Here is a 13,142-nt window from a genome sequence, read left to right on the forward strand (position 1 = left end):
GATAAACCCATGCACATATGGACACCTTATCTTTGATAAAGGTGGCAGGAATGTACAGTGGAGAAAGGACAGCCTCTTCAATAAGTGGTGCTGGGAAAACTGGACAGGTACATGTAAAAGTATGAGATTAGATCACTCCCTAACACCATACACCAAAATAAGCTCAAAATGGATTAAAGACCTACATGTAAGGCCAGAAACTATCAAACCCTTAGAGGAAAACATAGGCAGAACACTCTATGACATAAATCACAGCAAGATCCTTTCTGACCCACCTCCTAGAGAAACGGAAATAAAAACAAAAATAAACAAATGGGACCTAATGAAACCTAAAAGCTTTTGCACAGCAAAGGAAACCATAAACAAGACCAAAAGACAACCCTCAGAATGGGAGAAAATATTTGCAATTGAAGCAACCGACAAAGGATTAATCTCCAAAATTTACAAGCAGCTCATGCAGCTCAATAACAAAAAAACAAACAACCCAATCCAAAAATGGGCAGAAGACCTAAATAGACATTTCTCCAAAGAAGATATACAGACTGCCAACAAACACATGAAAGAATGCTCAACATCATTAATCATTAGAGAAATGCAAATCAAAACTACAATGAGATATCATCTCACACCAGTCAGAATGGCCATCATCAAAAAATCTAGAAACAATAAATGCTGGAGAGGGTGTGGAGAAAAGGGAACACTCTTGCACTGCTGGTGGGAATGTGAATTGGTTCAGCCACTATGGAGAACAGTATGGAGGTTCCTTAAAAAGCTACAAATAGAACTACCATATGACCCAGCAATCCCACTACTGGGCATATACCCTGAGAAAGCCGAAATTCAAAAAGAGTCATGTACCAAAATGTTCATTGCAGCTCTATTTACAATAGCCCGGAGATGGAAACAACCTAAGTGTCCATCATCGGATGAATGGATAAAGAAGATGTGGCACATATATACGATGGAATATTACTCAGCCATAAAAAGAAACGAAATTGAGCTATTTGTAATGAGGTGGATAGACCTAGAGTCTGTCATACAGAGTGAAGTAAGTCAGAAAGAAAAAGACAAATACCGTATGCTAACACATATATATGGAATTTAAGAAAAAAAAAATGTCATGAAGAACCTAGGGTTAAGGCAGGAATAAAGACGCAGACATCCTAGAGAACGGACTTGAGGTTATGGGAAGGGGGAAGGGTGAGCTGCGACAGGGCAAGAGAGAGAGTCATGGACATATACACACTAACAAACGTAGTAAGGTAGATAGCTAGTGGGAAGCAGCCACATGGCACAGGGATATTGGCTCGGTGCTTTGTGACAGCCTGGAGGGGTGGGATAGGGAGGGTGGGAGGGAGGGAGACGCAAGAGGGAAGAGATATGGGAACATATGTATATGTATAACTGATTCACTTTGTTATAAAGCAGAAACTAACACACCATTGTAAAGCAATTATACCCCAATAAAGATGTTAAAAAAAAAGATTTTTCCTTTATCAATTTGGCAAAGTTTGTTTTTATTTCTTTTACTTTTGTTTTTTTTTTTTCCTGCGGTACCTGGGCCTCTCACTTTGTGGCCTCTCCCATTGCGGAGCACAGGCTCCGGACGCGCAGGCTCAGCGGCCATGGCGCATGGGCCCAGCCGCTCCGCGGCATGTGGGATCTTCCCGGACCGGAGCACGAACCCGTGTCCCCTGCATCGGCAGGTGGACTCTCAACCACTGCGCCACCAGGGAAGCCCTCTTTTACATCTTAATGGTAGTACCTAAGCATGGTATTGTGAAGCCAGTATTTTTACACATTGATGTGAGGATATAAATCCACATGGCATTTCAAGAAAGAAATTTTATATAGTATTATGTATCAAAACTTTGAAAAGATGTATATACCTTTTGACTCAAGGTTTCACAATAGAAGTGTACTCCAAGAAAATAATCAGATAAAGACACAAAGGTTTATATGCAAGAGATATTCACCATGGCATAATATTAGCAAAAAAATTGGCAATAACTGTATTGTTCAGTTAATAGAGGATTGGTTAAATAAATTGTAGTGCTTTCATTTACTGGAATAATAGACATTAAAACCATGTTTCTAGAGCATTTAATGTTCTGGAAATATTCATGATATAAAATAAATATGGTTATAAAACAGTATATAAATTGACCTCAACATATACATATAAACATATTTTAATAAAAAGTTTATGGATAGGAAATACTACTGTGGTTATTTTGGGTGGTTTTTGGTTATTGTAATTTCGTTTTTTCTTTTTTCTTTTCTGTACTTTCCAAGACATTACATTCAAATGTACGAACTTCCTGGCTGGAAAAATGTTATTTAAAAAGGAAGTAGGGTCTTCCCTGGTGGCGCAGTGGTTGAGAGTCCGCCTGCCGATGCAGGGGACACGGGTTCGTGCCCCGGTCCGGGAAGATCCCACATGCCGCGGAGCGGCTGGGCCCATGCGCCATGGCCGCTGAGCCTGCGCGTCCGGAGCCTGTGCTCCGCAATGGGAGAGGCCACAACAGTGAGAGGCCCGCGTACTGCAAAAAAAAACACCTAATAATAATAAATAAAAAGGAAGTAGATCCTCAAAAAGACCAATCTAATTTCATATTATAAACCCCAAATTATGTGTAAAATGCAGAAGAAATAAATAATGAAGTATTAAGAAAACTTTTTAAAGAAAAGGTGGGGGAAGAGTGTGGAGGAAAAAGACACAAAGAAATGGGGGTTAGAGGGGCAGATGAACACAATCAGTGGAGAAAGGAATAACAAATATGGAGATCTCCACTAAAGCCAACGTGATTCTCAAACAGTATTGGGGATCAGTAGCAAATAACATTGGATTGGGAAGTAGGAAATATTCTTTGCCAAAGAGTACCAAGAGTAAGTAATGTGCATTCTTTTGTATATGGAGATACTATTTATAGCAGCGGTCCCCAACCTTTCTGGCACCAGGGACTGGTTTCGTGAAGACAATTTTTCCACGGAGGGGGTTGGGGGGTGGTGGTTCAGGCGGTAATGCGAGCGATGGGGAGCAGCAGATGAAGCTTGGCTCGCTCCCCCCCCCCCCCCCGCCCACCGCCGCTCACCTCCTGCTGTGCGGCCTGGTTCCTAACAAGCCGCGGACCGGTATTGGGCTGCGGACCGGTATTGGGCCGTGGACCGGTGTTGGTCCGTGGACCGGGGGTTGGGGACCCCTGATTTATAGGATAACCAACAGAAATAGATTATGTGACACAATACAACATTAACACTGCTAGCACAGCTGAGCTTAGAAGATGAGTTTCCAAAATGTAATAAAAAGAGAAGAAAAAAGCAGGGGTAGGAATGGTGGGTATTCCATTGTTATAAAAATGTTAATCAAAAAAGCAACACTGATATGAATTCAACTCATACATCAGTCTTACGAATCCAACTCTTTCCTTATGTATCAGTCTCTTCTGGTGGCAGGGTACTGACACTCAGGTTGGCAGATGTAGCTGTGTGTGGTGGGGGAGGAGAACTGATTGTAAGTATGAATTTGATGATAAGGGAAACAAGAATTCATACACAAGCTGGTCTCTGCTTCTCCGCTTGATTCTTTTTCTATCTCATAGTTGCCACCCTGCCATACCTTTGGCTAATTCTTGGTCCATCATAGGTCCCTTCTATCTCTTTCTCTTGACTTTTCAAATTCTGCTTCTTCCACTGCTTAACTGCCAAATATGTTTCTTTTTGTGAGTTTTGTGACCCGCATCATCACATGTATCCTTACAGAAACCACCACTCTCCCTTACTTGTCAGTCCGGAGTACATCTAGACATAAAGTTGAAAGCAGGAGCTCTATTTCTTTAACCAACCAATGAGATCTGTGAGAACTTAATTCAGCACTTTCTGCACTTTCTCTGGTTGGCCAGTGACTGACCTATGTCTGGCATCTTTGATTTGGGTACCCATGCTAGTCTAACTACCCACGGCCAAGTAAGGAAAGTCGTTCAGAATGCAGAGCACAGCTGCCTTGGTTTACTCCCTCAGCAGATGTTCCCCTTAGACATGACTATGGGAAAGCAGAAGTTGAAATTGCTCTGTGACAACATGTAAATAATATAGAGATGTTTAATACATTAGTCCTACTCCAACATTTCATAAATCATGTTCCCTGGAATTCTAGTATGCTAATGAGATATTAAGAGGTATTCTACAAATAACGGTTTCAGTTCAAATACGTTAGTGCCTTAGCTCTCTAAGAGAGGATATCCTCCTGGGCATTATTTCTCAAATTTACTTGACAATGGCAACCTTACTAGGATTTCACAGGTCACCAATGCTCTGTGAATCAGTGTGGAAAATGCTGTCCAATGGTGCTGCAACTTTCCCCACAATCCAGAATCCACTACAGTGTTAACTTCAAGAAAGCAAGGACTTTGTTTTGTGTCATGCTTGATACATATTAGATACTCAATATATGAATGTTTGTGAAACTAAGGCATTAACATGGAGGCTGAAGTCAACAAAAGAAATAGAAGACTAAGTGGGGGAAAAAAATTAAGAGGAACTACAATTTCTAGTAATGACAGGCTAGGATTTTTTAGATCAACCCAACTACTGAAAACAATTAAAAGTCCTTAGATACAAAAAAACCAAAAACACCTTAAAATAAAAAGCTGACAAGATGGTGGGAAACTGCCAGACAAACTAGGAGCAACTAGAACCTAGAGAGGTAATAGGACTCCCTGAAGATACTCTGGTCCTGAGGGCAATTGTAGATAGAGCTCGGTAAATTAGGTCTTTGGTTTCACTGGCCTCACAGGATGAGGGCAACAAATTTCTCAAACACAGATTCTTCAAAAGGTAGAGAGTGCAAGGGAACTCTTCCCCACATTAAACTGGGATCCTAAAAGGCTATAACTTCAGGTAAAGGTAAACTACAACTGAATCTAAAGCCTAATCCCACCCTCAGGAGATTGCAGGAAGATTGCTTTAGCTCAGAGAGAAGCAGGAGAAAAAGAGAATGGTGGATAGAACATCCAGGATGTAGGTCCCTAAGAAGTTTGAGCAGCCTGGTTAGGGGTTTGCAGTCTGTGTCTGCATGGACTCCTAATCCAGGGAACTTCAAACTGTGAAATTCTTTTAAAATGTTTCTGGGCTAATGATACCTACACACATCTTAGCAGAAGGAAATATAAACCCTCTCTGAAGGAAGACAACTTCATTCTAGGCCTCAAAGAATACCCACAAGTAATTTTAAAAACAAAAAGCATTAGACACAGTCAAATATAAGCATACAGAAGACATCGTAAGTGAGAACAAGAGTCCACAGGAAATAAAATATAATAACATTAAAGTATCTGTAGTCAAATTCTTTCCAAAAAGAAAATCCCAAGGCCTAGATAACTTCATTGGTGAATTCTATCATTATTTAAGGAAAAAAAAAAATTCCAATCTTACACAAGCTCTTTCAGAGATCAGAACAGGGAAACATTCCCCAACTTATTTTATTAGGCTAATATACCTGATAGCAAAGCCTAACAAGGACACTATGAGAAGAAAGAATACAGGCTAATCTCAGTCATGAAACAAACAAAATATTAGCGAGCTGAATCCAATAGTATATAAAAATGATCAAGTTAGATACAGCCTAGGAATGAAAGGTTGAATTAACATTAGAAAATTAATGTAATTTATTACACTGATAGTTTGAGAACAACAAATACATGATAATCTCATTAGATGTAGAAAAAGTATTTCATAAAAAAAAGAAATAAAAAATAAAATAAAATGAAAAGTATTTCATAAAATTCAACATATATTTCTGATGAAAATTTTTAGTAAACTAAGACTGAAAAGTAACCTTACCTAACTTAAATAAAGAGCATTTCCAAAAAACGACAGCTAACCTTATCCTTGAAGAAATGCTGAGATTGGAAGAAGAAAAGGATACCTATTATCATCCTTCCTATTCTACATTGTGATAGAGGTCCTAATCAGCAGAATAAGGCAAGTTAAGGAATAAAAGGCATTGTTTAAATTCATCTCTACAGGTCTGAAAAAAACAGTTATCATTATTCTCAGATGAAATAATTGTGTATTTTAAAAGATTCAAAATTATCTAAAAAATTGTTAGAATTAACAAGAATGTGGAAGCGTTGGTAGATACAAATCAGTATATAAAATATCTATTGTGGTCCTACCTGTCAGCAACAAACAAAACAAAATGTAAAATTACATACCATTTGCAATAGCATCAATGATATGAAGTACTTAGGACAAATCTAAGAAAATATCTGCAAATTTTCACAGGAAAAAAGTATAATCTGTAAGGAAAAGAATAAGTCATATGACATTAAAATTAAAGGCTTCTCTAATCATCAAAAACACAGGGAAGGAAACAAAATTCTCAATACACAAAATTGTTTAGAGACTAAAATACTAATATCCAGAAAATATAAAGAACTTCTAAAAATCAGTAGGAAAAAACTGATAACCAAATAGAAAAGGGGATAAAAGACCTTTTTAACAGGCACTTCACAAAAAGAAGTTCAAATATGAAAAGGGGCTCATCCTCCTTAATAAAATCATAAGAGACACAGTTTTCCTGCCCAAAACACTTGAGTGTGTCAATACCAACTGATGGCAAGAATGGAGAACAAAAGGAATGCTCATGTCCTGCTTGGGTGAGTATAAATAACCACTTTAGAAAACACTTTGGTACTATCCAGTGAATTGGAAGATGTGAATTCCCTATGATCCAGCAATTCCATTCCTAAGTATAAACTCCTGAAATACTGGTGCCCATGTGCCCCAAGAAAAATATACAAGAATGGTCACAGGCTGAGTTTTTCAATATTAGGAAACGGAACAGAATACACATATTATGGCATATTTATACAGTGGAACAGTATGCAAATAATCAGAGAAATGAAAATGTTATACACACATACCACATGGATAAATGGCACAAAAATAAGTCAGATACAAAAGATTATGTATTGACATATATACATATGTCTGTATATATGTATACAAAAGAGGCAAAAGTAAACTACATCATTTAGGGACACATACTTGGTGATAAACTTCAAAGAGAAGGAAGAAATGATTATCACCGAAGTGAGACTATGGTTACTTCTGGAGGATAGGACGGGATGCATACAAGTGGGGTCTGACTGGCAAGGGGCACGTAGCAGGCTTCTGGTATACTTGCAATGTTCTGTTTCTTGATCTGGGTGGTGAATACGCTTTATAGTTACTCATTAAACTGTACCTTTCTATTTTATTCACTGTGCTATATATATGTTATATTTCACCATAAAAAGAAGGAATAAAGAGCAAAAAAAGAAGTGTACACGAGACAGAAGAGGGACCTCCCTGGCGGTCCAGTGGTTAAGACTCCGTGATTCCACTGCAGGGGGCGCGGGTTCGAGTGAGAAGAAAGCAGTAAGCAGTATTTGTTGCAGGCACTAGGGCACTAGGGAAACGCTACCCCCTTAGGTATCTTCAGCGAAATGCCAGTCATCTCTACACTAAGCTATTATTTCTCTAATATATTAGCTTTATCATTGCTGTAACATATTGTATCTTAAGACAATTTCTAATTATAAGAGAAATACTCTTTTGCCAAGTTTCTTTTCTACTTTACTCCATAGGGTTCTAAATATTTTGCTACATATACGAAGAGCTGCTCCGAGAGAGAAAGCCATAAAGAAACACTTGGCACAGCAGCTCCAACTAAAGGCTCCACTAAAGAAAAACACAAAACGTTCAATTGCACACTAGATTACTCAAATGTTACAAATTACACTGCAAGTTAAATACAGTTAACTCAATAACTTAACTTATAATATTTAAGAACATAATGCTCCTTGGTATGCCATTATTCTGCCACAATATCTATTTATTCTAAGATGTTGTTCTTTATGAAAGAATCTAAATTCTTTGGCCCCTGTTCTGCATCTTTCTATGTAAGGCAATCTAGATTCTACTTTCTTATTCAATAGTATGGGAGAAGAACTTCAGTGTCCTGGATGTAATTTATGAATTACACCTATTTAACTAACCTAATCCCTTCAGTTGAAATAAAGGTAATGGGGGGCGGAAAAAAAACTTATTTAAGAGCTTTTCAGGTATGCAGAAGCTATGAGAACATATGTTCTTGCCTTTACTGTTATAATCAGGTATTTTCTAGGACCAATTCTTACCTCCTTGAGTACAGCTAGATTTGTACCAGAAGCACAAGTCTAGTCCACACATTCCACCCGCTTTTCAGTCCACTAATAGCCTAAAAAAATCTGTCTTATTTTGGCTATTCCCCATCGCACCTCAAATTCACCATATCTAAAGTTAATTCAAGAGTTCTCCCCAAAATGGGATATCAGTACACCACGGAATTTCTTAGAAATTTTTTTATTTTACTCTTCTTCCATGTGACACAATTATAGTTTCTTTTCCCAGAATGGCTCTCAAATTTACCTTTTTTTCTGCACTTTCACTGCCAATAACCTTGTCCAGATTTCTATTGCCACTTTCCTGGATTTCTGCAACACCTTAGTCTCTCCGCTCTTCCTAACTCCTAACACCGCCAGACTCATTTCCTTTCAGGAACATTCAACAGTCACACACAGCTTCTCGTGGCTGACCTTCACTCACTGCCATCCATAATTAGGCCTCATTTTATATCCAAACTTAATTCTTGCTCTAAAACACCTCCACTACTTTGTCCTCCACCATTCAATTCTATTTTTAATGTCTACATCAAGTTCTAATTTCCCTAAAAGAGTTTACAGCTAACACCACAATGTGTTCTGTTCTTCTCAGATCCTTTCAGGCATGTCAATTTTATTGCTACAACAGTACTAAAAGATTTAAAAGACAAAGAACTCTTAGACTGCTTCTTGTAACTCAAAACACCTAGGGGAAGGATGGAAATTTACATCCAGACTTTTAGGAAAAAGATAAATCGGTATCAGAGCCAAGGTGCTCTATTCTATTCTGGTGCTTCGGTCTTGGCTCAAGTAACTGAGTAAATCAACAGCTGGTCTGTGGCTGGCTAGAGAAGTATGACTCACCATTTTGCCAAGCTGACCAAACAATTAGCTGCAATGGGAAAGTATCTGTGAGATCCAGTTTAAACCACTGGACATGCATTTTATTTAAGTAACTATTTGAAAGCTTACTCAGAATTTTAGTAAGAATTTAACTACCAATTTGGACTATGTATACAGTGGGATAGAGGCCAAACCCCAGAATTTTCTAGGCATCAGTCACATTACCGGCAATCAAACATCCAATAATTATTGTCACTAAACTAACTCCCATCTGATAACAAAGGAGGTGAGGTGAGAGAAATGGAGCTACTTTTCCTTACTCCACCATTTATAACCCTTTTCTCTTCAATGCTGGAGAAATATCATAAAAGCAAATCCAGCAGGCTACAGCTATAGCCATTTCTTTCTCACTGTCCACTGGTAAAATTTCCGTATTTCAAAAGAATAGGGATTCATAGGTTGCACTCTCCTTTGTGTCTCTATCATATCATCAAGAGACTCTTAAATATAACAAAATTTAATATTTTCTTGTGAAAAACTACTATATTTCTTCTAATTCCACTCTTGTACTTTTTCCAGATTTGACACCAGGATAATGTTTTTCATAACTTAATTTTATTTTTTAGTTTATACTTCAGAAACTGTGATTGGGAGGGGGCATTACTTCCTATAAAAATAAATTTCTAATATAGATGATTGTTTTTATCTTCTTCGCATTTTTGTTAAATTTCCTTTTAAAAAGATATGTTATTATGTGGTTTGTGTCTGGGGGTAGTTGTGGTGAACTTATAATAAGACATTATTTGTGTGGAGAATATCTTTAGAAAACAAAAATCTTACCAAAAACAACAGTGTAACACAGCAATCCAATTGTCCACTGATAGAATGAAAGGACAAATAAAATGTGGTACATATATATAACAATATATTTAGCCTTAAAAAGGAAAGAAATTCTGACACATGCTACAACATGATGAACCTTGAAGACCTTCTAAGTGAAATAAACCAGTCACAAAAGAACAAATACAGATTCCTCTTATATAAAATTTCTAGAGTCGTCAAATTCATAGACAAAGTAGAATGGTGGTTGCCAGGGGCTTGGGGAAGGGGGTAACAGGGAGTTAGTGTTTAATGGGTTCTGAATCTCAGGGAAGATAGAAAAGTTCTGGTATTGGATTGTGGTGATGGTTGCACAACAGTGTGAATGAACTTAATGCCACAGAACAGTACACTTAAAAATGGTTACAATGGGGCTTCCTTGGTGGCGCAGTGGTTGAGAGTCCGCCTGCCAATGCAGGGGACACAGGTTTGTGCCCCGGTCTGGGAAGATCCCACGTGCCACGGAGCGGCTGGGCCTGTGAGCCATGGCCGCTGGGCCTGCGCATCCGGAGCCTGTGCTCCGCAACGGGAGAGGCCACAACAGTGAGAGGCCCGCGTACTGCAAATAAATAAATAAATAAAAATAAAAAATAAAAAAAATGGTTACAATGGTAACTTTTATGTATATTTTACCACAATTTAAAAAAAAACAGTATAATACAGAGAATATATCACCTTTTAAATAACTGTGTTCTCTCTGTGTGATCAATTTTGAGGCATTATTGAACAGGAGAAGCCATGCCCTCTACTATTGTCAGTGTCCACTTCCCTCTACAAAATGGAGAAAATAGAAAAAAAAAATGTAAGTCTAAGAAATCAGCTCTATATAAGCAATTCCCTTGTTCACATGGGTATTTAAACATCACTCCCTGCTTTTGTCTCTGATACTTTTGCTATAATTTTCCTGAATGCCTTTAGAAGTCCACAATCTGGTGAAGAAGACAAATGAATTCTAATATAACTTAAATACTAATTAATTAGAGTGCTGTCGGGAACACAAAGCACAAAGAAACTACCTCTAGCTGGGGAAGTGTGGCACACTACTAGCTGTACTCCATACCTGTTCTTCTTCCATAATAATACGATTAGCTGGTACACAGCCACCAAGAATAAAGACTATTTCCAGGCCTTCCTTGAGGCCAATGAGATGCAAGCAGATACATAATTTGGGAGCTTTAGGGAAATGTTAAGAGATAGCTCTCAAATGCCTTTAGTCCCTTTTTTGTTCCCTTGTACATCATAGAGCATAAGACAGATAGCTCCATTTTGGATGGTGAGGACAAGGGTTAAATGTGAGAGATTCTGAAGCCATGAGGTAGACATTACTTCCCTAATGACATCATGAAGCAGAGCTGTCATTTCAGCCCCACACTGCAAAGTCCACTGTTATAGGAGAGATATAAATTCTCTCTTGTTTTTAGACCATTGTTATTTTGGAGGTTCTGTTACTTGTCACTGTACCTAATCATAACTAATGCAGAGGGTCGGGGAAGGTTTCACAGAAAAGGTGATTTTGAGCTAGGTTTTAAAGAATGAATTAGTTGCCTGCTGAGTAGAGTAGAGAAAGGTGTTTCAGGCAGACAGAGAGGACAGGATCTTCTGGCTTTCCAAAGGTGAGGAGTGGTTTAGATGGCTGAAGTACAGGATAGGTGGAGTGAAGTAAAAGAAAAAGCAACCTGAAAAGCCAGGAAGAAAGACTCTAAAGGGTCGTACATGCCATGATTAAAAAGGGTGATTTATTCCTGTACTTGGTTGTATTAAATGACTGTGACTTCACTGGTGATTCTTTCATATTCTAGAAGAGCCAAATGGCTCAGTCAGAAAACAAAGCAATACGGATTATGGTATGGTGAGGACAGGGTCAGGAAGAAAAAGAAAGCCTTATTTCTATTAGAGAAAGGCACACTATTATTTCTGTAAATGACGAGGACTAGAAGAAATACCTGGCACAAAGAAAAGATTACGAGTCCTGAGAGTTATGGGAGAGGAATATGGACAATACAGAAAAGAGGAAGCATACATATAATTTGGTAATTTCTAGATTAGGTAAAGATTAGAATCTGCCTTTTAAGGCAAATGAGGTCCATGAACTACAGTATAACTACGGCCATCTGATTATAACACATTTTTATTATATGCTTACATCCATGGTTTCTTTTCACAAGTGGTTATCATACTAAGTAATAACGGAACAGCATCTAGTCTATGGTAAGAACTTGGTATTCGGGCTCCCCTGGTGGCACAGTGGTTGAGAGTCCTCCACCTGCCGATGCAGGGGACACGGGTTCGTGCCCCGGTCCGGGAAGATCGCACATGCCGCGGAGCGGCTGGGCCCGTCAGCCATGGCCACTGAGCCTGCGCGTCCGGAGCCTGTGCTCCGCAACGGGAAAGGCCACAGCAGGGAGAGGCCCGCGTACTGCAAAAAAAACCAAAACAAACAAACAAAAAAACCAACCTATTTCTACAATAAAGAATATCTTCTCTGCCCCAACCGCCAGCTACTCTATTAGTAAGAGGAGAGATTATCACAGAAGAAAATGCTCCATAACTAATCTACATATGCCTACTAATCTAATCTACTAATCTACATACCTCAAAGTATATGTGGACTGTAAGCTAATTAAAAAAAAAACAGATTCTGAAGATGTGCTCTAACAGACTTTTTTTCCTGATTCGTAAATTTATTTAAAATGTCTTATCATACAGATAGCCAAAAGGCACATGAAAAGATGCTCAACATTGCTAATTATTAGAGAAATGCAAATCAAAACTACAATGAGATATCACCTCACACCGGTCAGAATGGCCATGATTAAAAAGTCTACAAATAAATGCTGGAGAGGGTGTGGAGAAAAAGGAACCCTCCTACACTGTTGGTGGGAATGTAAATTGGTGCAGCCACTATGGAAAACAGTATGGAGGTTCCCTAAAAACATAAAAATAGAGTTGCCATATGATCCAGCAATTCCACTCCTGGGGCATATATCCAGAGAAAACTACAATTCAAAAAGATATATGCATCCCTATGTTCACAGCAGCACTTATTCACAATAGCCAAGACATGGAAGCCACCTAAATGTCCATCAACAGATAAATGGATAAAGAAGATGTAGCATACACACACACACACACACACGCACACACACACACAATGGAATACTAATTAGCCATAAAAAAGAATGAAATAATGCCATTTGCAGCAACATGGATGGACCTAGAGATTATCATACTAAG

At 38.4% G+C, this 13,142-nt stretch overlaps 1 protein-coding gene across 5 annotated transcripts in view; it reads right to left on the reverse strand.

Annotated features, from left to right (window-relative positions):
• The window catches only part of SOCS5 (suppressor of cytokine signaling 5), a 63,810-nt gene that overhangs the window by 22,456 nt on the left and 28,212 nt on the right, over positions 1 to 13,142 (reverse strand). Inside the window, exons 2-3 of one of the 5 annotated variants that reach the window (XR_009521454.1) lie at positions 10,584 to 10,679; positions 4,937 to 10,467 (exon numbers count right to left, since the gene is read on the reverse strand). The exons of 3 other annotated variants lie outside the window; for them this stretch is intronic. The gene's annotated coding sequence lies outside the window, so the exon portion shown is untranslated. Of the gene's footprint in view, positions 1 to 4,936; positions 10,468 to 10,583; positions 10,680 to 13,142 lie in introns of those variants that run through there. One more of the 5 variants, XM_060026680.1, reaches the window with a different exon arrangement.

This window comes from Delphinus delphis, chromosome 12, assembly GCF_949987515.2.
Source record: "Delphinus delphis chromosome 12, mDelDel1.2, whole genome shotgun sequence".
Taxonomy (NCBI): Eukaryota; Metazoa; Chordata; class Mammalia; order Artiodactyla; family Delphinidae; genus Delphinus; species Delphinus delphis.